Here is a 27,439-nt window from a genome sequence, read left to right on the forward strand (position 1 = left end):
CGAGTTTCACGTCATCCTGGATGAATTTCTATTATTTTGGACAAACTCTGAGCTATTTTCAACCATTTTTGTCTCAGTGTGGACACATTTTTATTCATTCTGGGCGGGTTGTGAGTCAACTTTTGACTCATGTTTGGTGATTGTGGACGATTTTATGTCATTTTGGACAAATTCTGGGTGACTTTCAACAATTTTTGACTAATTTTGGTCTAACTCTCCAGAGTCAGTTATTGTCTCTCCCAACCTTACATCTTATATATATATTAAGAGTCTTAAAATGGCTTACATGTACCTTTACACTGCTGCTTCCTGCAGGACGTGCACATCTACGAAGTCCATGTGTTTCTCTACACCATCCAATCCACCACTTGCTGCAGCTCCAGCACACCAGCTCACCTAAGACTCTCCACAAACACTGTACAAATACGCCACGCTGCACAATGGCAAGCTATAATACGAGAATACTTCAGGAAACAGACTCTGAATAAGAATAATGATACAGACAGGATCCTTAGGTTTGTTTTAGAATTCTGAATCTTTTTTGTTGAGACTGTCATTGGCGTACCGGAGTTTCAAGATGGCATTAACTGCTTTTTTCAGTCATATGTCTTCTACGATTAAAACAAAAACACACCATATGGACATGTTAACAAGATAATAAAAAAACGCCAGATTTGCACCAGAAGGTGTCTTTAAAATTCAAATAATGAACTGATGGTGCTACATGACAAATTATTAAAAAGTCATCTTGAGGGAGACGTGAACATCTGCATTAAATTTTATTACAATTTATACAGCTGTAACAAAAATCACAAGCATGATGCTCATCAATATCCAGAGTATGTTTCATGCCAGCTTGTTGAGATATTTCACTAGATATATGAGGATACTAAAGCGGTGAAGATGCATTTTTAGCCACAACATCACATGTGAGAAGCTGAAAGTAGAAGGCCAAGAATGCCTCAAAGACAATTCAGTGAAGTCAATGAGTTCATGGGATGCTTTAGATATTATGAAGACACAATATCAATAAAACATCAGCTTGTTTGAAAATGTTACATAAAAATAAAGGTGTGTCTCATACGGAAGTTGAAATAGTTTTCTCATCTGCGCCTGGCAGTGGGCCATTACCATTCCTTTACAGGAGAGACTTCATGTTCTCCACAATTAGGTAGAAACAATGCATGTTTACAGTATATTGGTATTGGCAATCGGCCAAAATGAGCTTTGGAATTTTGGATATCAGCAAAAACACAATATCACACATATCTAAGAATGTAAACTCGCTTCTTTATGTACAATTTTGAGCTACTGGTGTACATTCCTGTGTTGTGGTTCACATTTTTAGTTATTCTAAGTGTGCAAAAAGGAACTTCTGTTTTACAGTGCACAACCGAGCAAATCACATTCAAGCTGATTCTACATGTTTTCTTCTCTTCCATCTGCTCTGCAATAACGAAACAGTTAAATGCCAACTTCCTTATTTGCACTTGTAGATGGCAAACTGCAAATTTGACTGAAGCTCATAAAGACAAGAGAGGAATGAACTGTTGACATCGTTTTAACTGTTACCTGCTTTAAATCTCTATTTTTAACCTGAGTTTTTTTAAAGAATCAACCGGCCGATGTGCATTTGTGTCCAAAGAATGAATGCGACGTCCAGTAAGCTGCACAAACTGGAACACATCTGCACCGATATAATCAACGTTCATGTACTGCTGAGGCTTACAAGACCTGAGGCAGAAGCTTCCAGGGCAGACAGCTAAGACGTCTTGTCACATCCAGAGCAGGCTGTAATCAGGCCAGTGGCAGCTTCCCCCTCGGCTGTGCGTTGCAGCAGGTACACAGCAGGCTGCATGGTGGGCGGCCTGTCTTGGCTCCTTGCAGAACTGATGACGAAAACACTATTCTTGCTATTTTTACTCTGGCTTCCTGCTGATCAAAAGACGCTCAGGCAATGACAGCAGAGAAACTGTGTTATTCACAAGAACATCTTTGACAGGCTTTGTTTCTGGCAAAATAATAGCAAAACAAAAAAAAGCACTCAGAGAGCGCAGTACTCCGCCAAAGCTGCTCAGTCGTTGTATCATTTGCGGCGTATGAAATCCTGAAAAAATCTGTGGCAGAAATCACAGCACCGAGGAATGGGACCGTTGAATATAGATGTACCCACAAACAAAATGACCTTGCGCTGAACACAGGCATGTGTAAGTTATGCACGGATACCGGATCGCGTGACCTAAATATGTCGTGGGCAGCAGGAATTGATGGGACCCAGAAACACCCCCACAATTTAATCAATTGTTCCTTGTATCATTTCGAACAGATAAGTCCCGATAAGTCCACAGCGGTTGACTTGTAGTAGGATCACAATCATGTGATCACTTGTTGTCATAGTTACAGTGACACTGTGGTAAAATCTTGCAATGATACAGAAATCGTTAACTAATCCGTGCATCCAGACTATAAGCCGCATCACTGATGGACAAGTGTACGCCGAACATCACATAACTCCATCGTTCCTTGGCGGAGTAATAAGAGGAGATGCAGTTGGAGGGAAATATATTTTAGTCCATGACCAATGAGTCACACCTGCATTAAAGCTGCTGTCCGGAGTTTCCATTTGTTTTCAATTTATGTATCATTTTTTAACAAAGCTTAAATGTCTTAGTCTAGTTCGATACTATAATATAAAGTTAGTATAACGCGATATGAAAATTTATTCCTGAGCTCCGCCTTCCTCTCATAGACCCCCATGTTATTCCAAAAAGCGCCGGTCGCTGCCGACCAATCAAGTTCGAGCTTCAGCTTTGTCATGCTGTCAATCAACGGTTACGCGCACAACAAGCAAGCCCATGCAGAGGTGGGCGAGCTACGCACTACGCAACCGCGCGCACATTTGTTTTGCTTGTGGAGGAGAGAGCATCAGGGATCAGCAACTTCCAGAAAAGTTACCAATCCCACGGCTTGTCAGGCCAAGAGACTGCAGGACGTTTTTTGGCTCGGGGTGCTCGCGTCGCTCCCCGACCACGGCCTCCATAGCCCGGCTGACGGCTTCGTTTAGATGCCCGACCTCTGGAGGAAGATGTTGGGGCGTCTGGGACATACTCTTCGTCAGAGGAGTCATGCAATTCTGAACTCTAGATAGAAATAAATAAACAATCTAACACATATACACGTGTAAATGCACTAAGTTTGATAAACAACGTCATCGAGAGGGATACACGAGTGTAATCACATATTCAAACTTTACTCGTTCGTCCTAGCAGATTCATGTTATTTTGGTATTAGGACAAGTTAGACTCAATACAGCATTCTAACGTAATTCCTTTATTATTTACTAAATGTACTAAATGTAGAAGAGTGGAAAACAGCAAAACAGATGAGATGCTGCAGCACTCCGGGCACTCCTGTCAGGTACTGCGCGCGTGCACAAATAAAGGGGCGAAATCAGATGGAGGGAGGGACCAACAGTGTTTTGGGAGACGCTGCGATTCAAACTCCGGACAGCAGCTTTAAGGGGGCTATAAAAACAGTCATAAAACTAAACTGAAAAAACAGATATGACTTAGAAAGAGACACACTGTACATCTGGTTTGCTCTGCCAGAGTTCTTGTGTGGGTCTGTAGTTGTATATAGACGTGCATAGCATACATATTCACCTATAACTCATAATCACTCCCAGGCGCTCCTCTCTTTGGCTTGCCAAGGCCTGGAGAGGAACTTCAAAGTTAATTTATAGGCGTTGAGGTATCGAGACTCAAATCTGCAAATCCATCAGCGTCCCATCGATTCCTCCATCCCGTTGTCTGCAGGAACCTTCATCCCAAACAGCGACCTCACGACACCGAACCCAAACCGGAAACCCGCCGCCGTCTAATGCAACCGAGCCTCGCCATCTCCTCAAATTGTAAAGGTGATGTTTTGTAAACGCCACCAGTGAAATTCAAGACGCGGAATGTACAGGTGTATGTGGAGGCAGAATGTGTGTGCACATGTTCATTGTGCACGTCTGAGTGGGAGAGAGACACCTTCTTTTGTTTGAACTGTCTGATATCATACACAGATGACAGCTCACAACCTCTGTCTGGTAATAGGATAACAGCCACCCTGGTAATCCTATAGCCGCTGCATCGCTACACAGCACACATGTGAGCAAGTAGGAAAGGATAAGACAGGATATGAGTGTGTGTGCCTATAGGAGTTGCTCTGTTTACCTGCAGAAACCATCCAGACAGCCTCACGATCAGCCTCACATATAAATAACCACAAGTTTACATTTCTGAGTCAAACCTGTCAACATATCTGCATACATTGGACGTTGGTGCATTTTTTAGGAGCTCAAACTGTCGCAAACTATGCTTAGGTTAGTTTGCAACAATTCCTTACTGTCGGCGCCTGTTTTTACAGGTGTATGAACTCATGAGGAGACAAAAGTGCATTAATGATTAACTTTTACAGAAGCGTGTGTGCTGGGTGTGGATGATCTGAATGAGATCCACAGATTAGTGGATGAAAAAAACTGAATAACAAGACTTTCGCTGCAGGATTTACATTATTTACTGTCAAAATATTGACAGAAATGGGATTGTCATGAAGTTAAAAATCTTCCAGTTTTCTTTCTGTCTCTTTTCAGTGGTTTGTTTTCCATTTGATGACGGCAACAGCTAATCCGAGTGATCAAATAAGACTAAAAATGCAGACCGCTTAAAGATACAGTGCTATTAAATGATTTCGTATATGTGTATGTGAATAAGCAATTAAAGCAGGATTTGCCAAACAACTTTTGTCTGGTTTGGTAGTTTTTCTATCAATCATGATTTCACTGCTCTAAAAACAGGAGGTCAAGAAACACAAGTGATGCTGAGACAGATGAGATAATCCAAACCATTGTTTTTGGACGTAAAAGCTTCACTTAGGATGTACACCTGAAACTCCTCCAATAATCCATCATTGCACAGTAAAATTGCGTGCGTGCATAACTACAGAAAGTCAAACAACACAGCCAGACTGTAGTCAGTTTGTTAAAGAGCTGAGGTGATAGCTTCATGATTAAAGTTTGTTTAAAATACAAGAAAATGAACGTACAATGTTCATTTTCTTGTATTTCAACAAGAAAGTACAACATTATTACTGGTATAAATCAGCGCTGCAGCGTTCAGGTCAATGTGATCTCAACCAGCAACTCTCCAACCAACAAGAATTTGGTGAAACAATCAGGCAGTTCTAATTTCATTATAACTCCGCCAAGAAATAATGAAACTGTGTGACGATCAGCGTGTGTTTGTCTGACTGTTAGTAACATTATTCCAAAACTGACAAACGGATTTGGATGAAATTTTCAGGGGCGGTCAGAAATGACACAAGGATCAACTGATTAGATGTTGGCAGTGATGCAGCTCAAAGTCTGGATCCACGGATTTGTTGAAGATTTCTGTATCGATGCGAGATAGCAGCATGGCCTCACCGTAACTATGACAACAAGTGAACGCTACATCAGCTGCCTGCTGATGATCACATGATTGTAAAAATCCCCCGCTGTAGACTTATCTGGACTTATTAGTCAGAAATGACACAAGGAACAATTGATTAAATTGTGGAGGTATTTCTGAGTCCCATCAATTCCCGCCGCCCACCTACATATTTAGGTCACGTGAGTCGGTATCCATACATAACGTACACATGCATAAGACACACCTGTGCTCAGCACAAAGTGATTTTGTTTGTAGGTACATCTATATTAAGTGGTCACGCTCTATGGTGCCATGATTTCTGATCATCAATAACTAATAAACAAATGATGCAATTCTCAACAAAATGCTGAATTCATGACAGTGGCATATGGGGGAACGAACAGCCTTGGCGAAGAACTGTGCTCTCTGAGTGCTTTTCTAGTTCTAGTTAGAAAAGCGCTGCCTGCGAACATCTCCGCATTTTCTTTCAAGCTAACTCGGACTTCAAGATGGAGCTCATTCACCATTTAATGAAAAATACTCAGAGTCAGCTCCCAACTAACTGGCAGCATCTCAACAAAGCCATCAGTGTGGCTGTAGGTGGTCAAAAAGTAAACTGTGCAAACAGCAGCGTGCATATCACAGCTTAATAACCAGCATCAGCTAAAGCCATCTACGACTCTATACCAGAGTCCTGGTATCATATGTGCTGCAAATACCGGCCTTTAATGTCAATGTATAATTCATTCCAGCTAATAAGACAAGCAGGTAAAGTGCACTGTGGTCGATTCGGTTCATGTAGGGAAAAACAATCAATTGGTTTAAGTCCACCAAGATTTTCGTTGGATGATTACAGCCCTAATAGAAATGACGATCCAAACCAGAACTGGAATTTTAACTGTTTCATGGTCCAGGTGCAAAAATGAATCAGAAATGCAAAAAAAGAAAACAAAAGTCATCTCACCATCTACTGAGGCTTCACAGAGAGCAAAGAAATCCCATTAGTTCACCTTCAGAGTGATCCATTAGCTCCACACTGCATAGCTCCATTAGCCGCTGAACGACGTCCACATGTGATTTGCAAAACAATAAGATACAAATCATGGGTGCACTTAGACTCAGGGAGCTTCACTGTAAGCCGAGAAAACACTCACATACAGAGCAGCAGGAAGGGTTTTTGCGCCAAAACAGAAATGATAGAAGAAATATGCAACAAAACCTAGAAACTGCTGTTAGTGTGAATGAACAACTTTCTGTAAATTTGCAAATATTTCTTCATAGAAAACTCAAACTGACCCTGTTACTTGACATTTACAGATCCCTGCTCTGCCCTACACTTTTCCTAGTGGATGCTGATCAGTTCATAAACCTTGACATGGGAAACGGGATAGCAGGCTTAATGAAAAGACCTCAAACAGACTCCAATTCAAACCACAAGGCGCATATTTCAGCGGATGGTAGTGTTTTGCAGGGTGGATGTCGCCATAAATAGCCATCTGTGGCCAGAAATGACTCGACTGGGACGTCGGATGATGATGTAATTTTCACTGTTGTGGAACAACTTCAGCTTCGTATTGGAGTGTTTTTTGTCGTAAGCAAAAAATAGAAAATATTTCCACGCTCACGGCAGCGAATGAGAGGCTGCATGTCCAAGTTCTCGGGCCATAGGATAATTTACCAGAAGAGGAAAAGAAATGCCCAGTTTGCCGTTGAGCAAACGTGTTCCGAAAAGTTTTCTTTAAAAACACACAAGTTTGGGTTCACTTAGAAATGGCCTGATTTTTGAAAGAAAAGTAGTTTTTTGTGCAGTTATGTTAGCACATGAATAAAAGTGAGAGTTTTCAAGGAAAACATGAAATTGCCTGGGTGACCCCAAACTTTTGAATGGTAGCACAGGTCAACTTTAACTCATTTACAGCAACTTTAACTAATATGGAGCAACTTTAACTCCTTTTGGAGCAACTTTAGCCAATGCAGAGCAATGTTAATCAAAATAGAGCAACTTTAACTCATTTTTGAGCAACTTTTAATAATACAGAGCAACTTTAACTAATATGGAGCAACTTCAAAAAATTTCTGAGCAACTATAACTCATATAGAGCAATTTTAACTGATTTTAGAGCAACCTAACATAGAGCAACTTTAATCAAAATAGAACAACTTTAACTCATAAGAGTAACCTTAGCTAACTCCTTGAGAGCAATTTCAGCTAATACAGACCAACCTTAGCTAATATAGAGCAACTTTAACAAATATGTATCAACTTCAACTCATTTTAGATCAACCTAATATAGAGCAACTTCAGCAAATGTAGAGCAAGCAGCGCTTTGACAAGTTGAATAATTTTCACTTTTGGATTTCCGCTGGACAAATAAAGCTACAGTACCGTTCAAAAGTTTGGGGTCACTTCGAAAACTGCTTATTTTTGATCGAAAAGCATTTTTTTTCAATGAAGATAACATAAAATTAATTACAAATCCAGTCTAGACATTGTTAGTGCGGTAAATGACTATTCTAGCTGAAAGCATCTGATTTTTAATGGAATATCTACATAGAGGTACAGAAGAACATTTTCAGCAACCATCACTCCTGTGTTCTAATGCTACATTGTGTTAGCTAATGGTGCTGAAAGGCTGATTGATGATTAGAAAACCCTTGTGCAATTATGTTAGCACATGAAAAGTGTGAGTTTTCATGGAAAACATGAAACTGTCTGGGTGGCAACAAACTTTTACACGGTATGCTAGTTCTTCAAATGTGCACAAATTTAGGGAACAGACTGGTCTGAGGAAAGGGTTTGTGTTTCATCTTGTTCAAGCCTGCCTCATGCACACACACACACACACACACGCACGCACGCACACACACACACACACACACACACACACACACACTCCTGAGTTTGAATCCTCAGGGCAAAAAGTGATCTCACACACACACACACTTCTGAGTTTGAATCCTCAGGGCAAAAAGTGATCTCACACACACACACACTTCTGAGTTTGAATCCTCAGGGCAAAAAGTGAGCTCACACACACACGCACACACGCACACACACACACACACACACACACACACACGGCGGTCTAAGCAGTAGAAGACTGATACCATATGCAATATTTTTTATCTTGTTCTTGCACTTTCGTGACTTTTGCACTCCTCTGTTTTTTTGTCTATCCTTTGTCTATCTTATCTTATCTTATGTTATCTTATCTTATCTTAGGTGTCAAACTGCAGAGATGGGTCAAGAGGAGAAGGTCATGAAAGAATCAGACATGAGGCAACACGGAAGAGAAAGAAAGTTCACAATTGAGCAAGAGGAGAAGTGGGAGTTGAGGAGCGGCAGCACTCACCCTGTCGTCACTGGCAGAAGAAGTGGCAGCAGGTCCTTGAGAGAGAAAAAGTTGCTCTCTGTCTTTAGTGTCAAGACAAAGATATATATATATATAAAAAAATCCCCAATCAAAGCTACTTCTCTTTCTTCTTCTTCACACAAACAGTCCTGAGTGTTACTGCCCCGTACGAGCTCTTCTTCTTTGATGTGCACACTCAGTCAGTCAGTCAGTCGAGGCGGTGGGTGTGTGTGTGCAGCATGAAGCCGAGTGCGTGTGTGAACAGGCAAGGGAGAGAGTCAGGAGTGTGTTCACTCCCCAAGAGGGAGGCGACTACAAGGAGGGAGAGAGAGAGAGAGAGAGAGAGAGAGAGAGAGAGCAGCAGGTAATCACTCCGCTCTCCTTCCCTGAGCGCCGCTCCCTCTCGTCACTCCTCCACACTGTTTGCTCAATCAGGATTTCTCACTCGGAAGACGGGAGGAGGGAGAGGAAAAGCGCAGACACTCCTCTGCTATCGTTGTTGCTCAATAAAAACAAATGACCTACTTGCCAGATGTGTCACATCTCCGAGCAAATGGAGCAAAATCAAAAGGCTGTGCATTCATCTATTCTGAATTTAGAAGTGTGTTCCACGAGCAAGGGTGTCAAAGTCATTTTAGTTCAGGGGTCACATTCAGCCCAATTTGATCTCAATTGGACCGGACCAGCAAAATCACAGAATAATAATCTATAAATAACCGCAATTGTTCCGTTGTTTAGTGCAAAAAAGGTACGTTCTGAAAATGTGCACATTAAAAGAATGATCTTTTTACAAAACATTATGGGCAACTTGAAATTTCTTAGAAAAATGAATAAAATTTCAATAATATTATGCCTCAGTTTACATTTAAACATTACAACTAACAGATCACGGTGTCTACAGAGGAACACAACATTTAGTCACAGGTATTTATATAGTATTTACTTTATGATCAAAATGACAAAAGTTGGAAAAAAAAGACACAATTTTACAAAATCAGACAAAGCAGCAAAAAATGGACAAACAACACAAGCTAGACAAAAAACAAAACGACAAATACGAGACAAAAACAAGGAATAGCAAAACACAAAATGATAAAAAAAGACAAAAAACACAAGCAAGATAAAAAGGAAACACAAAACGACAAAAAACTGAGACAAACGATATGAAATAAAACAAAAAAGAGGCAAAATTTGACAAAAAAAGTCAGAAAAGGGCAAAAATTGACAAAAAAACTAGACAAATGATATAAATGAGACAAAAACTGAGACACAACACAAAAAAAGAACAATGAGCAATCTAGTATTTTACTTTATGATCAAAACAACATGTCATGGTCTAGAAATTCTTTTAAATGTATCGTTGCAAAAATTTATAATTTGCAGGTAATGTCTTCTCTGTAATTTTTACACTTTATAAAGTCGCCCCACGGGCCTGACTGGACCCTCTGAAGGGCCAGTTTTGGCCCACGGGCCACATGTTTGACACCCTTGTACGAGAAAGTCTGGCAGAACCATGACCAAAGATCTTACACAACACTGCTTCCACTCTGCAGCTCCAACAACCGGGAAAAAAATGCAAAAGGGAAAATGTATTAATTAACAGTGTAAGAAAATAGGTCACGGCCTAGAGGTGTAGAGTGTTATATTTCCATAAAACATACTGGGAACAGGGTTAGGGATAGCATTTATGTCTTCATACACACTATCGTTCAAAGGTTGGGGTTTACTTAGAAATGTCCTTATTTTTGAAAGAAAAACTGTTTTTTCAATGAAGATAGCATTAGATTATTCAGAAATCCAGTGTAGACATTGTTATTGTGGTAAATGACTATTCTAGCTGGAAACATCTGATTTTTAATGGAATATCTCTATAGGAGTACAGAGGAACATTTCCAGCAACCATCACTCCTGTGTTCTAATGCTACATTGTGTTAGCTAACAGTGTTGAAAGGCTAACTGATGATTAGAAAACTCTTGTGCAATTATGTTAGCACATGAATAAAAGTGTGAGCTTTCATGGAAACATGAAATTTCCTGAGTGACCCCAAACTTTTGAATGGTAGTGCAGATTTACAGATGTTCTCAGACATAGAAACTAATATTTCGGGTAAATGCTATCATCTCAGACAGTCCTCTTGTCCTCTGTGAAGAAGACGCGAATCCTCAAAGTAAAAAACATAAACCTGCACACAAAATTAGATTGGCCTCGCTGTTTGGCAGAACTCCAAGCCGCTAAAAAGCCGTTCACCGTCTCACATGGCTTCAGCTGGACGTCTATCCGAGTCAAACCCAATCATTACGTAACGGCACATTTGCTACGAGCTAACAGGTCGATACGAGGACGCGCTGAAAAAAAAACAGCTGCCCACTGACGGCTGGCCTTCACGTGGTCAAACCGAGGGGCTGATCAATTATTGCTACAGCACAAACGTGAGCTCCTGCATGCCAGCTGCAGACAGGAGAAGAATTCACATCACAGCGGCTAGATTCTGTTAGATCATCATGGCTAAATTGCCTTTTACTGCACGTTGTTGTTTCAGATTAATGTCACAATGTTGGGTCATCTCATTTTATTCAAAAATGATTTCATGTCCTGGGCTGCACAGTGGCTTGGTGTACCTGGAAGATTCCTGGTTTGTGTGTTCCTGCGATCTTTCTGCATGGAGTTTGCATGTTCTCCATGTACATGTGTGGGTTTTCTCCAGGTTCTCCAGCTTCCTCCCACAGTCCAAAAACATGCTGAGGTTAATTGGTAACTCAAAATTGTCCGTAGGTGTGAATGTGAGTGTGACTGTTTGTCTCTCCAGGGCGCCCTTCACTCTAAGTCAGGTGGGATAGACTCTAGCCCCCAGTGACCCAAATGAGGATACAGCGTTGTATAGAAGATAGATGGTTTCATGTCCTGTTTTTAACTCGTCTCCATTTTCATCCCTTTTCTTAATTTGCAGTCTTTGCCGTTAAATTTATTATCCTGTCTACGAAGGGTGCAGATTCAAGAGTGTACTCACTCTGAATAAACGTTAAACAAAGGAATAAAAGAACATATCAAGGTATAATCTTTGTTTTTGTTTACTGCTTTGCATGGACTTTAAATTGAGATGTATCCATTTCATGTTTAGTGTGTTGTTTTCCGTTTTTAAGAGGTGCTTCCTGTCTGCTGATGTTAGGGTTAGGAGTGTGTTGCATGTTTTTGCTGATAAAAAGTGATCCAGACTGATTGTTGGGTCTCTGGTGAGCCAACAGCTTCTCATCTAGTCCTTTTGTGTGTTCCGTCTCTTATCTCACTTTGTGACCTTTGGACTTCGTTGTGTATTTGGGGAAGATGTGTTTGTGCCTCGTTGCAACTTTATCTATCTCGTATGCTATATGCGAGTGTTTTAATTTTCCCCTGCAACCCTAATGAGGATTAAGCATGTATAGATAATGGATGGATGAATTACAGTAGTGCATTGTGAATTTATTACACTACAGTAAACGGTGCCATTAACCACTTTGAGGATGTGGAATGTCTCACAGCAGGCGTGTCCACTGAAGGTGCTGATTGACTGTTTTCACAGCTGCACAACTGAACCGTGATAACCAGGCTAGAGTTCATTTAAGATTATGTTAGATTTGAAATCGCACTGTAGATACTGAAAATCTTTCTCTCTTTATAGCTGTGGATTAAGGTTACTATAATAAGCTATTGTACTATGAAAACGAGGCTGAGGTTTTGGATGTTATCGTACCATTCAATAAAGATTATCCCTGCAATATTCCTGTAAATGTGGGCCACAAAGGACCATTAGACTGTTATTATTAGGGATCGACTGATGTGATTTTTATTGGGTCGATACAGAGGCAGATTATTTTTGATCAATAAAGGCCAATCACAATGTAATGTTTTAACAGCATATAATAGCAGAGAACTTGTGATTCATAACTAGACTTCTTCATTCATAAGAATGACTATAATTGAAAGTGTAAATTAGAGATATTAGTGACTAAATGATCTCCTCCATTTATGTGGGATCGAGTGAGATTGCTTAATTTGTCTCCTGCTCTTCTTCTCTATTTCCTTCATCTTTCTCTGTTTTATCCCTTTTATTGTCCACATAAGTCCATATCAATAACAAGAAAAGCTCTCAGAAAGCACAGCACTCTGCCAAAACTGCTCAGTCTATCATTTCCAACAGATGAAATCTTTAACAAATCCATGGATCCAGACTACAACACATCTCTGCCAAAATCTAAACAGTTGGTCCTTGTGTCATTTCTGACCTTCCCTGAAAATTTCATCCAAATCTGTTAGTCTGTTTTAGAGTGATGTTGCTAACAGACAGACAGACAGACAGACAGACAGACAGACAGACAGACAGACAGACAGACAGACAGACAGACAGACAATCCAACACTGATCATCACATACAGTGCCTTGTGAAAGTATTCGGCCCCCTTGAACTTTTCAACCTTTCGCCACATTTCAGGCTTCAAACATAAAGATATAAAATTTTAATTTTTTGTCAAGAATCAACAACAATTGGGACACAATCGTGAAGTGGAACGAAATTTATTGGATATTTTAAACTTTTTTAACAAATAAAAAACTGAAAAGTGGGCACGCAATATTATTCGGCCCCTTTACTTTCAGTGCAGCAAACTCACTCCAGAAGTTCAGTGAGGATCTCTGAATGATCCAATGTTGTCCTAAATGACTGATGATGATAAATAGAATCCACCTGTGTGTAATCAAGTCTCCGTATAAATGCACCTGCTCTGTGATAGTCTCAGGGTTCTGTTTAAAGTGCAGAGAGCATCATGAAGACCAAGGAACACACCAGGCAGGTCCGAGATACTGTTGTGGAGAAGTTTAAAGCCGGATTTGGATACAAAAAGATTTCCCAAGCTTTAAACATCTCAAGTAGCACTGTGCAAGCAATCATATTGAAATGGAAGGAGTATCAGACCACTGCAAATCTACCAAGACCCGGCCGTCCCTCTAAACTTTCACCTCGAACAAGGAGAAGATTGATCAGAGATGCAGCCAAGAGGCCCATGATCACTCTGGATGAACTGCAGAGATCTACAGCTGAGGGGGGAGAGTCTGTCCATAGGACAACAATCAGTTGTACACTGCACAAATCTGGCCTTTATGGAAGAGTGGCAAGAAGAAAGCCATTTCTCAAAGATATCCATAAAAAGTCTCGTTTAAAGTTTGCCACAAGCCACCTGGGAGACACACCAAACATGGAAGAAGGTGCTCTGGTCAGATGAAATCAAAATCGAACTTTTTGGCCACAATGCAAAACGATATGTTTGGCGTAAAAGCAACACAGCTCATCACCCTGAACACACCATCCCCACTGTCAAACATGGTGGTGGCAGCCTCATGGTTTGGGCCTGCTTTTCTTCAGCAGGGACAGGGAAGATGGTTAAAATTGATGGGAAGATGAATGGAGCCAAATACAGGAGCATTCTGGAAGAAAACCTGTTGGAGTCTGCAAAAGACCTGAGACTGGGACGGAGATTTATCTTCCAACAGGACAATGATCCAAAACATAAAGCCAAATCTACAATGGAATGGTTCACAATAAACGTATCCAGGTGTTAGAATGGCCAAGTCAAAGTCCAGACCTGAATCCAATGGAGAATCTGTGGGCAGAGCTGAAGACTGCTGTTCACAAACGCTCTCCATCCAACCTCACTGAGCTCGAGCTGTTTTGCAAGGAAGAATGGGCAAGAATTTCAGTCTCTCGATGTGCAAAACTGATAGAGACATACCCCAAGCGACTTGCAGCTGTAATTGCAACAAAAGGTGGCGCTACAAAGTATTAATGCAAGGGGGTCGAATAATATTGCACGCCCCACTTTTCAGGTTTTTATTTGTTAAAAAAAGTTTAAAATATCCAATAAATTTCATTCCACTTCACGATTGTGTCCCACTTGTTGTTGATTCTTGACAAAAAATTAAAATTTTATATCTTTATGTTTGAAGCCTGAAATGTGGCGAAAGGTTGAAAAGTTCAAGGGGGCCGAATACTTTCACAAGGCACTGTAACTCCACCTCCTTGGCAGAGTAATAACTATTGTTTTTTCAGGGTATTTCAGGGTAATTTGTGGCTGCCTTCTAAGTTAGCCTCTAGCTGTTAGCATAGCATTAGCCACAGTGAGAGAAGGTAATTTCTTGGCTTGTGGCAACAACTTGTGTTCATTGCTCAGTTTTTTGCTGCTTAGAGACATTTCAGAGACCACAGAGTGACGACAGAGAGAGATAAGATTGATCAGACTATTTAATTTATCAGCAATCGTCCGATAAGAATACTAACAATTGGCCACATTTAATGGAGCTCCATTATCACAAAAACAAAAGGCTACAATTAGAGGTTGGAGGTATTGCAAGTCAGCAGACGGTTAGTTTGAGTCCTGACTATTACAGTAAGTATTTTTAAATTTAATTATCATTTTCACTTTTGCTTTCTCTTGCTGTCTTTCACTCAGCAATTTCAGTCCATGTTTGGGTAGGTTTAGGCACCAGAATTACTCAGTTAAGTTCAGAAAAGAATCATGGTTTGGGTGAAACACACCCCGTCTCTACCTTTACTCCATGTTACAAGAATTTAGTTTCCATGGAGACAACTCAACCAGAGACTTTACATGCACGTATTCACACGATTACAAGAAGCTGCCGTTATCAGGGTTACTTTTTGTTTATGATCAGACTGGGTGATAACGTGCCCTCTGGCCTGATGCTGCTCGAGTTGTTGTGCTCTGTGTGTGTTCTGTGTGTGCTCTGTGTGGTCCGTAGGTTCGGTAGTCACTGAGGGGTGGCTTCAGAAATTCGAGCTTCTGTTAGCGGCTGCTGTTTCGGTGAGGACCTACCAGCTTGGTGAAGACTGTGACTCCTGCTAGCAGTCCGCTAACTTCGGTGAGAAGCTACTTGCGATTTGAGTTGTCCCATGATGTTTCTTGCTAAATGTGTGTTTTGAGGCACCAGTTTAATTTAGTTAATTCTGCGCACTAGTCACTCGTTTGTACTGGCTTCTGTTGTTTGTGGTGGGTGCTGCTACTGTGTTTAAGTTTTGATAAGGAGTTTAGTTGTTTTGCTTTTGTTTAGCTAGTGTACAAACTCTGTTAGCCTTTTTTAGTTTTATTTGGCTCTGTTTTAGCAACATCCATCAGTCTTGTTTTTCTTTGTTTGACCAGTTTTTTGGTAAATTTGTCACTGAGCAATAAATTGCTTTACCTAAACCAACAACAACTGGTTATTTTTGTTACTCAAAGCTGATCCTAGCGGTTGGATTGTAACAGAGAGAAAGCTGGAGAACCCAGAGAAAATCCATGCATGCACAGGGAGAACATGAAAACTCCATGCAGAAAGATCCCAGGAAGGCCGGGACGTGAAACCGGGATCTTCCAGCGGCAAGGCGAAAGTGCTCACCACCGAGCCACTGTGCAGCCCAAAGAAAATCCTGAACACCAATAAAAATAACAGCCTAAATGACTGGACTCTCCAATTCAGTAGCTATTATCGTCTGACGGGTACAGTGTATTAAAAAAAACAAGTATCTGAATTTCCTTCAGTTTCAGTTTTGAGGCCAGTGTGACTCTGCCAAAGATGTGTCAAAGATATCAACCAGACAGCAGATGATCGGCCAATGTCACCAGGATCTACTTCTCTTATCAAAGCAGGCTCAACAACTCTGATTTATGACACTTGGAAGCCAAGTATCTGCTTGTTTTTACACTCTGTATCTCCTTTCATTCAGCTCTTGGCTTTGGATTAAACCTCGGCGTTTCAAGTGTGTGTGTGTGTGTGTGTGTGTGTGTGTGTGTGTGTGTGTGTGTGTGTGTGTGTGTGTGTGTGTGTGTGTGTGTGTGCGTGCGTGCGTGTGGTAATTATCAATAAGGACAGGGCACGAGTCCTAAAAGCCTGTGACTCTTTCCAAAGAGCTTAAACCAGAGGCTTGCTCTCTAATCACAGTTGAAGCTAATAGCTGGCTGCTGTGAGAAAATAGGCCAAAGCCTTTGACTCTGCAGAGACACAATGACCTTCCCCTCTTCACTTTGTCATTGCTGATTAGCTGTCTGACTGTGTTTTGACTGTAAAACACCTGGTTTCAGTGCCAAGTACAACCGTGTGCTTCGGCCTGGTGAGTTCATTTCTGTTTCGAGGCTTGAGCTGTTTTCTATATTTGTTTTTTTTTTTTTTAAGACTTGAAATGGTCAAGTGCTCCCCAATAGGTAGAGTTGTCCGATTCAAACATGCATTTGCTGAACAGGTGCAGCCAATAACTGAATGAGCCACTGGAGTCCAGAGTACATAGAAACCTCCATTAAAGAGGGATTAATTTACACAAGCCCTTCTGAGAGCAAATAAATGTCTGAATGACCAGCTAGGGAAACAACTTCCTACCATCACTTCATATGACACTATTTATGAACACTAAGCAGCACTGCACATGAGAAAGTCAAGGTTTTTCAGTTTATCACAAATTTGCATGTTGCCTACACTCTGGTTTTGTTGTTTTACTGTGCAAATGAGGAGTCACACCTGTCAGGACAAAAACAGACAGATACAGACTCTACAAGTTGTTTAAAATTAAATATTGTTAGTTGAGGGAATATCCATCTACACTAGCAGTTAAAAATTTGGACACACCTTCTCATTGAATGTTTTCTTTTTTCATGACTGTTTACATTGTAGATTCTCACTGAAGGCATCAACACTATGAATGAACACATATGGAATTATGTATTAAAAAGTGTAAAGTAAGTCAAAACATGTTTTAGATTTTAGATTCTTCAAATTAGTCACCCTTTGCTTTGATCACTGCTTTGCACACTCTTGGCATTCTCGTCATGAGGTAGTCCCCTGAAATGGTTTTCACTTCACTGTTAGAATCCATATTATTGCAAGAACCAATCAGCTAAGTAAAGTGAGTCCATCATAAAGTAAACCATGGTCCATCATTACTTTAAGAACTGAAGGTCAGTCAGTCCAGAAAATTACAAAAACTTTGAATGTATCCCCAAGTGCAGTCACAAAAACCATCAAGCGCTACAACCAAACTGGTTCACATGAGGACCGCCCCAGGAAAGGAAGACCAAGAGTCTCTTCTGCTGCTGAGGAGAAGTTCATCCCAGTCACCAGCGTCAGAAATGGAAAGTTAACAGCACTTCAGATTAGAGCCCAGATAAATGCCACACAGAGTTCTAGCAGCAGACACATCTCTACATCAACTGTTCAGAGGAGACTGACCAATCAGACCTTTATGGTCAAACAGCTGCTAAGAAAGCACTACTAAGGAAAAGCAACAAGCAGAAGAGATTTGTTTGGGACAAGGAACACAAGGAATGGACATTAGACCAGTGGAAATCTGTGCTTTGGTCTGATGAGTCCAAATTTCAGATCTTTGGTTCCACCCGCCAGAAAAGCTGAATGGATGGTCTCTACATGCATGGTTCCCACCATGAAGCATGGAGGAGGAGGTGTGATGGTGTGGGGGTGCTTTGGTGGTGACACTGTTGGGGATGTATTCCAAATTGAAGGAACACTGAACCAGCATGGCTACTACAGCATCCTGACCCCAAACACAGCTCCAGGCTGTGTAAGGACTATTTGACCAAGAAGGAGAGTGATGGAGTGCTGCATCAGATGACCTGACCTCCACAGTCACCTGACCTAAACCCAATCCAGATGGTTTGGGATGAGATAGACCACAGAGTGAAGGCAAAAGGACCAACAAGTGCTCAGCATCTCTGGGAACTCCTTCAAGACTGTTGGAAAACCATTTCAAGTTCTTCTCTATGTGAAGTCTGAGCTTGTGCTAAACTGTTTATATGTCTGGGTTGTAGTTGGAACTTTGCAGAGTGAGCATCTGGACTAAAGTGAAACGAACCTGACTCACAAATAAACATCCAAGAGCGCTATGAGGCTGGTAAGATTGTAAGAAAACAAAACAACATATTAAGAACAGGATATGAAGAGTTTTGTTAAGGAAGAAAAGAAAATAGGTGGTGCTCATTGAGTAAACATGCCAGTGAGTCAAGTCCAAAATGTTAAGACGTTTCTTGCTCTCAGGTGTAGTGTAAATACAGCAGGAGAGTTGAGGAGTATCTGGAATGATGCTCGGGTTATTTTAATAAAACCAACACATTTTTTGGTGTGCAAATGAGAGGCTAATTTCTTGAAGTGCTGTGTCTCTTTGAAACATGCAATTTTTCCGATGTGTTGCTATAAAAACTATAACACGCCTGAAGTGAGCTCCAGAGCTACACAAACACACACTTAGCTGTTTTAGCTGTGTTTGCGTCACTGCAAACACACAAAAAACACCAAAAGTAAGGCTGAATAGCAGAGCTAAGGCTAACCACCCGCTGCTAAATCCAACGGAAATGTAATTTTTATTAGTCGCTCCCTTCGCCAGAACCATAGTAGTGATGAAACAAATCATGAAACGGCTGATGGCTACTGAGAAGAGCATTCAAAATAATTTCACATTGTGTGGAAATCCATTTGCATGCAGAGCGAGTTCACCCCGTGTCGTGTTTCTGTTCATTGACTCCAGGAGGAGTAAAGGAGATTTTAAGTGTACAATCCAATTAAAGACTGAAGGAGCTGCAGTCAGTGAGCTGCAGGCTGTAAAGGAGCGTTAACTATGTGACTTAAAACAGTTGGTAACAATGTCAGTGCACACTGATTTCTGAGGCCTGCCGAGGATATCATCACTGAAAATATACTGCTGTGAAAGTGTAAAAGCTGAGCTGGAAGGCAGGTAGGTCCCTACTCTCACCTATGGTCATGAGTTCTAGGCAGTGACTGAAAGAATGAGATTGCAGACGAGTGGCTGAAATGAGTTTCCTCCTCCAGCTGGGATCAGCCTTAGAAACAAGAGTGAGGAGTTTGGATGTGAGTTTGGATCGGAGGCGCTGCTTTTTGATGTCAAAACAAGCCTGCTGAGGTGGTTCAAGCATCTGATTAGGATGAGGGTTTTTGGAGGTTTTACGGGCAGGAAGACACTAGAGTAGAGGGATTACGTATCTCATCTGGCCTGGGAACATCAATTAGTCTTTCAACACCATTAGCTAACACAATGTAGCATTAGAACACAGGGGTGATGGTTGCTGGAAATGTTCCTCTGTACCCCTATGGAGATATTCCATTAAAAATCAGGTAATTTACCATTGATTCATTTAATGTTATCTTCACTGAAAAAAAAACACATTTCTTTCAAAAACAAGGACATTTCTAAGTGACCCCAAACTTATGAACAGTAGTGAATCAGATACACTCAAGATTGCACTAATATTGTCCATCCATCCTGTTCTTCTTTCTCTTGTTACACAACTGCAACAAGAATTACAAGTATACAAAAAGAACCACACCAGAAACGGCATGAATGAATCAGTTTCAGATCAGAATCTGTTCATGTCTCAACAGACTAAGGTGTGACTAAGTAGGCTGATAAAAATCAGTGGGTTGTGAATCTTTGCCTGCACTAGCCTAGACCTGGAAAACATGTACACATTTCAGTCTATTTGCAGCTAATCCATCAAGTGGCAAATCTGTCTCACCTACATTTATTCACAGTGTAGGAATGCTTCTTCTTGCAAACACGTACGTTTAAGTTTGAGGAATCGGCATGCAAACAGTGAGGTCAGAGGTGACGATCTGCTGATTTGTGATCCGTCAAGCAGATCAAAGACAGACAGGAGATGGAAATCAGCAGACAGGAGGTGACGAACAGAGTAAAGCATGAGATAAGATGCTCAATAGTCAACTCAAAACTTTGCCGTTGATGTCTGTAGATCCAAATAAAGAGTCCCATTTCATCATATGCATGTCTAAAGTACATTGTGTGTTGATGATCTCATCTTTAGTTGGCTTAAATGTTACATGACGCACATGTTTGCATGCCTGTACAGTGCACCTCGTTCCTCACGTCTGATTCACTCCAATATCTGCATTAAGACAGCTGTTTGAAGCAATTCCCATTCAGTGATATCACAGCTTACCTGCTTACATCAACATTGGCAGCGAATCACAGTTTGTAAAACCAATAAACTCTGGAGTGGATGTGAGTCCAGTTTTGAGATTTGGTTTTCAAATGTAAAGTGCATTATAAATTACATTTATTATTATTATTATTAGAGAGGCGCTCAGGAGATCAAGGGTCATATATAAGGTAAAATCTGCTACATACACTGACTCACTTATGTGCACCTCTCTGTGTTCCCATGTATGGGTTTACTATGATGATTGCATGCATAAAGGATGTAATCTTTCACATACAGTACACACGAATGTCTGACATCCAGCAGCACTACAACAAGCATCTGCAGGATCTGACAAGAAGGAAACCAAATCAATTCCTTTATTGACTTACAGTAAGAAGGTCCATCCTCCAGACATGGTTGTTTTGCACACAACAGATAATGATCACAGACAGAGAAAAAGCAGCGTCAGCTACATCCGCCCTTTAAAACATTTAAAAACGATCTCTGTTCAGTCAAGTGTTTTAGCATCATATCAGAAATAATCTCCATTTACACTAACATGCCTGAAAATCAATCACTCCACCAGTAACTTACATTGCCGGTGTAAACAGAAATCACAGCAGTTGTAGAAAACATCACAAAGGAAGAACAGCAATGGTGAAAAGTAAGAGCAGAGATTTCTCATCGTCCATGCTGAATTGACCACTGGGAGTCACAGTTGATGCTTCCTCCCGGAAACGGGTCACATGATAGGGATGTGATGAATCAGGGAAGGACATGTATTGACTGATGAGGCTTAATCGAGGAGCAAACATGGGTGTGCGCTGCAGCTTTTCTAAAAGTCTCAAGTTCTGTCTGAAATCACTCACTTTTTCTTATATAGTCCACTCAAAGTATTCCCACAATGCACTGTGAAGAGTAGTGTGTAGCCGATGGTCACGAAGCAAGCAAAACAAGAACACAATCTTCTTGTGTTCTTGTGCTGCATTCTTCTTTTTGTATTCTTCATATGGGATGGAAATAAAGTAACATTGCTTCAGCAGGTCGATCAAAGGTCTCCCTCCACAATAAAGATGTGAGTCTCCTCCTCCTCCTCCTTGTGGTCGAACTTCGGGATGATCTCTGTATCCAGGGTGTTATTAACGCCATGAGACCTCTCAAACTTCACCAGGTTCTCCAGCCATGCGTACATCATACTCATCATGGCATCCATGCCCAGAACAGTGATGACATCGTACTGCTTAAAGCCATCTTCAATCTTCAATCTGATCTTGAGGCTTGAAGAAGTCATCCTGATGGACCACGCAGCAGTTGGGCAGGTTCTTGATCAGTCATCTGGTGTGGGTGGTTTTCCCTCTGTTGGGAAAACCACTCCCACTAACCGACCACCACGCTTGTTTAACGATGGTTGCTACCATCACGCATTGCATAAGAACATGAACAAGACAAACGAGAGCGTGACAACTTGTCATTAAAATGTAAGTAATTTCCTGTTTAGGTTGTGTCACTGAATTAGATTTTAGCATTTCTTAGCCATGTAATGAATGGTGAAAGCGATGTGTTGGAATACGCTGCTGCAACACTAATCACGTCTTGCGAAAAAGTAATTAATAGCTTGTGCAGTGTCCGAAATGTTACTTTGCCGATGTGCTACCTACATAGTTCACTTCTAGTGGTCCCTAAATAGGGAGGAGGGAATAGGGAGAAGGTGGATGATTTCGGACACAGCCTCAGACTAAAACACAACCACCATTCACTCGCCTCCATTCTTCCACGGTTGGGTTGTGGCGGCAGAAGGCTGAGCAAGACATTTCAAACATACCTCTGCCTAGCAATGCTTTCAGGTTACCAATTACAGAAACTAAAAGCAATCCCCAGCCGGATGAGATATCCAACACCTCCAGCGTTGTACTACCAAGGGATCTCCTTCTCGTTGGATGTGCCTGGAAAACCTCCAAAGCAAGGCTCCCAGGAAGATTAAAGTCAGATGCCAGAACCACCCTTAACCAGCTTCTCTTCACATGAATGAACAGCAACGCTACTCTGAGCTCCCTCCAGATGTCTAAACTCCTCTAAACTAATTTTGGCTGCTTGTATCTGCAATCCCATTCTTTTGTCACTACCCAGAGTTCAAAATCATAGATGAGGACAGAAATGTAGACTGACTGAAAAATCAAGAGCTTTGCCCAGTAGTTCACCACAACAATCAGGTACAACGCCCACATCATTGCTGACACTGCAGCAATCCCTGCTGCATGTCCATGTCAGGCTCCATTTTACCATCACTCATGAACATGATCCCAAGATACTTTAACTCCCTAATTTGATCAGCAGCTCTCCCCAAACCCCAAACCCAAAAAGTTTTTCTGACATAACCAGTAACCCCAGAACATAATTACTCCGCCAACGAATGCAGCGGAGTTATGTGCAATCGCCGTTGGTTTGTCTGTCTGTCTGTCTGTCTGTCTGTTAGCAACATCACTCAAACACAGATCAACAGATTTGGACGAAATTTTCAGGGAAGGTCAGAAATGACACAAGGACAAAGTGATTAGATTTTGGCAGTGATGTGACTTATAGTCTGGATCCACAGATTTTTTTTTAAAGATTTAATCTTGTTATTAATGCTTTAAGATGTGGACCTCAGAAGACAATATACGAGATAAAACAGAGAAAGACTAGAAAAGCACTCGGAGAGCGCAGACCTCCGCCAGGCCATCTGTCTGTCTGTCTGTTAGCAACATAACTCAAAAAGTCATGGACGGATTTTCACCAAATTTTTACAGAATGTCCGGTAGAGCAAAAGTAACAATCGATTAGATTTTGGAGGTGATCTGGATCACCGTCTGGATCTGGGATTTTTTTGAAGGACTCTGTACAATTGAGAGATTGTTACTTTTGCTCTTCCGGACATTCTGTAAAAATTTGGTGAAAATCCGTCGATGACTTTTTGAGTTATGCTGCTAACAGACAAACAGACAAACAAACTCCGGTGATTACATAACCTCCTGGCGGAGGTAATAAAGGAAATTGTGCAAATTTCCCTGCTCATAGAGAAGACGAGCAGGAAAAAAACTGACCAATCTCACTCAATCCCACATAAACAGAGGAGATCATTTAATTACTCCTATTTCTATTTTACATTGTCAATTATAGTCATCCTTATTAATCAAGAAGTCTAGTTTTGAATAACAGGTTATCTGCTATCACAAGCTGTTAAAACATCACATGTAATGCCCTAAATATCGGTGATTGGCCTTTATTGATCACCAATAATCTGCATCTGTATCAATCCAAAAACCCCACATCAGTCGATCCCTAACAATAACAATCCAATGGTCCCTTGTGACCCTCATTTACAGTAATGATGCAGTGATGATGTTTATTGAATAGTATGATAACATCCAAAACCTCAGCTTTTTTATAATAATAATCCACAGCTGTAAAGAGAGGAAGACATTCAGTGTTGATAGTGTGCTTTCAAATCTAAAATAATCTAAAATGAACTCTAGCCTGGTTACCACGGTTCAAGACAATTATGTTATAATATAGCATGTAAAATAGACATAATAGACTGCTTTTGTTCTTTCCTGTTTTTACAGATGTGAAAGAGATACTATCCTCCAAATTAGTTGTAACTTATCAAGCTGTGCTTGACGACACATTTTGTAGGAAGGAAGCAATGTAATGCAAGTTTGGAGGAAAGAAGCAACATTTTGTATTATTGGTTGTAAACGGTTACATGTATCTGAATATGCTCATATTGTTTTCTTCCAAGTAGGTCACATTAAATGTTTTCATGGAACTAATTTATTAAAAAATTGCACAAGTATAACAAAAATGAAAAAGTCCCCTCACATCACAAGAGGTAATTACAATTGTGGATCATGTCACAGAGAGCAGTGTCTCTGGACGTTGCCTCCAGAGGGTTTCTTTTATCTTGTATTAATTACAACTAAGCAAAGCTGCTCTGCAGACAGCCAGAGCTCCTGATAGAGTTAAAAATATTCAGCATCAAACACAAGAAGAAGGAGGGAAAAAAACAACAGCAGAAAAACATTCTAAAATTAGCTCAAGAGGCTCCTTTTATTGCAGAATTTACTACTTTTTAAATATATGTGTAATAAAGATTAAATGGCAGATGGCTGAAGGATGATTAATTATTCAGTGAAAGCAATAAGCTTGTCCCTCAGAGCAGACCAAACGACTCATAGAGATCCACAAGGTTAAATTAATACAGTATCAATGAGCCTAAGCAGCTAAAGGCCATCCTTCCACTCTGTCCATAGTAACTGTAGTCAAGGTGAGTTTCACTTTCTGTGACTCAGGGGGATTAGCCGCCTTTATATAGGCCCAGTCTCTGTCCATAAACAATACGCAGACTGCTGCACTGCACACTGTGTTATCAGGCTGAGGGAGGCCACTGCTAATCAGATCACGCCCATTAGCTAACTGCATTAACGTGTGGTGATATTCGACATACAGAGTGCAGCTCACTCATGTCCTGAGGACGCAGTGTTTGTGAAAAATACACTTCAGATGAGAATGCTTTCAAAAGCGCACCATCCCAAATGATAAACGTTTGCTAAAAATATTATTTTAACGTCCTCATTGACTTTTATTCAACATTAGGCAACACAAGAACAGCATCAAGATAAAATGTTGTTATTGGTAATTTTTGGTGACATCCATTTCATTAAAGGCGAGCAGAGAAAAAGATTTACCCTGAATTTAACCACTTTAATTTCAATGTAAGCACTTAATTTATTAAGACCCAATGATTACCATTTTAATGTTAATATCACTATGAAAAACACACAAAAAGAAACATATTTATACACATTCACTACCATTCAAAAGTTTGGGGTCACATAGAAATATCCTTATTTTTAAAAGAACTACAGTTTCTTCAATGAAGCTAACCGAATCTGAAATCCAGTCTAGACATTGTTAATGTGGTAAATGACTATTCTAGCTGGAAACAGCTGATTTTTAATGGAATATCTCCATAGGGGTACAGAGGAACATTTCCAGCAACCATCACTCCTGTGTTCTAATGCTACATTGTGTTAGCTAATGGTGTTGAAAGGCTAATTGATGGTTAGAAATCATCAGTTAGCCTTTCAACACCATTAGCTAACACAATGTAGCATTAGAACACAGGAGTGATGGTTGCTGGAAATGTTCTTCTGTACCCCTATGGAGATATTCATTAAAACTCAGCCGTTTCCATTTACCACATTAACCATGTCTAGACTGGATTTCTGATTCATTTAATGTCATATTCATTGAAAAAAAAACGGCTTTTATTTAAAAAGTAAGGACATTTCTAAGTGACCCCAAACTTTTGAACAGTAGTGTTTGTGTGATAGATCTAAAACAAACCCAGTTATCATATTCATTGTGACTGCAGAAATATTTCACTACTAACACTGTGATTAACTGATTTGTTTGGCTCAGGCTTAGGCGACACGTTCAACACTATCTGATAACTTTGTTGACAGGAAGAAAAATATTGAATATCACCAGACTTTTCCTCTAACATACAGTGTGTGTGTAATAGTAGTGTGCATGTTTGAACAGGAAACAAGAAAATAATTGAATCAAATGTCCATCCAGCTCTCCATCCTGATGCCGAGAGTTCCTGACCCTTTGTTCAACAATTCATATGCAAAGGCTTGAGCTTGACACTTGCAGCAATAATTTATTAAACACGCATCAGCACCAGCATGGTCATAACAAAGGTATGCATTTGTATAGACTTTATCTGAAAGCCTATTTATTATGATTTCTTCTGTTTTATCTCCCTTCAGATCTGTCTTGTTAAGAGGTTGTGTCCTCCAGGTAAAAACTGTCTCAGAGTTTTTATTTTATAAATATCCAAACAGATTTTTTCTATCTTCCGGTGATCAGTTGCTCCAGGGCGTTTTTTTTAAAACGTAGCACTGTTCCAGTCAGTGTGCTCTCATGTTGTTTCTGCAGTCAGCGGGTCGTAATCGTGAGGCAGATGGGGCAGCAGAGTCTGATTCATTATTCAAGAAGCCGAGCGGATGGCCTACTCCGCTGATGTGTGTGTTCACCATATTGATTCCTGAGGTCCAAAGCTCTAATGGTTTTACCTCATTAAAAATGCTGTCAGACCAAATGTAGACATGCACTCTGATGGGGAAAGTGGCCACCGTGTATGTTTGTTTATTAGACTGCGTAGCGCTTTTCACAGACAGATCTACGCAGATATTTACTACAAGAAGTCTGCGTAAGGTCATAACAGGTCATGTTGTGCGGCAAAAGAAATTCATGAAGCTCTGTGTATTTGCAGCGTGGTTGTAAGACCTTAGACATTCACCTCAGAGGCTGTATAGCTGCTGAAATTTGTTTAAATTGTCATCATTTGTGTCATCTCTTAGATTGCCATCCTAATTTCCATCCTAAATTTCACTGGCTTGAAATTGACCCTGTGCACGTCAAAATGCTAACTTCCGGGTTCTGACCGGAGGGGCTTACAGGTCCTTCCGGAGGCTATTTCGCAGCATGGATAACATGGAATCAAAAAAGAAAAACATTGTTTTCTCGGCAAAAAAAAAAATCAGATTTCAGCCTGATCAAGGTCGATAGGGGAGGTACTGTAGTGTACCATTATGTTTGGCTTCTGGTGTT

At 40.6% G+C, this 27,439-nt stretch overlaps 1 protein-coding gene across 3 annotated transcripts in view; it reads right to left on the minus strand.

Annotated features, from left to right (window-relative positions):
- coro2aa (coronin 2Aa) overlaps nucleotides 1–27,439 on the minus strand; it is an 82,118-nt gene that overhangs the window by 39,167 nt on the left and 15,512 nt on the right. The window contains exon 1 of one of the 3 annotated variants that reach the window (XM_022213363.2): nucleotides 8,807–9,099. The exons of 1 other annotated variant lie outside the window; for it this stretch is intronic. The gene's annotated coding sequence lies outside the window, so the exon portion shown is untranslated. Of the gene's footprint in view, nucleotides 1–1,734; nucleotides 1,883–8,806; nucleotides 9,100–27,439 lie in introns of those variants that run through there. One more of the 3 variants, XM_022213364.2, reaches the window with a different exon arrangement.

This window comes from Acanthochromis polyacanthus, chromosome 3 (assembly GCF_021347895.1).
Source record: "Acanthochromis polyacanthus isolate Apoly-LR-REF ecotype Palm Island chromosome 3, KAUST_Apoly_ChrSc, whole genome shotgun sequence".
Taxonomy (NCBI): Eukaryota; Metazoa; Chordata; class Actinopteri; family Pomacentridae; genus Acanthochromis; species Acanthochromis polyacanthus.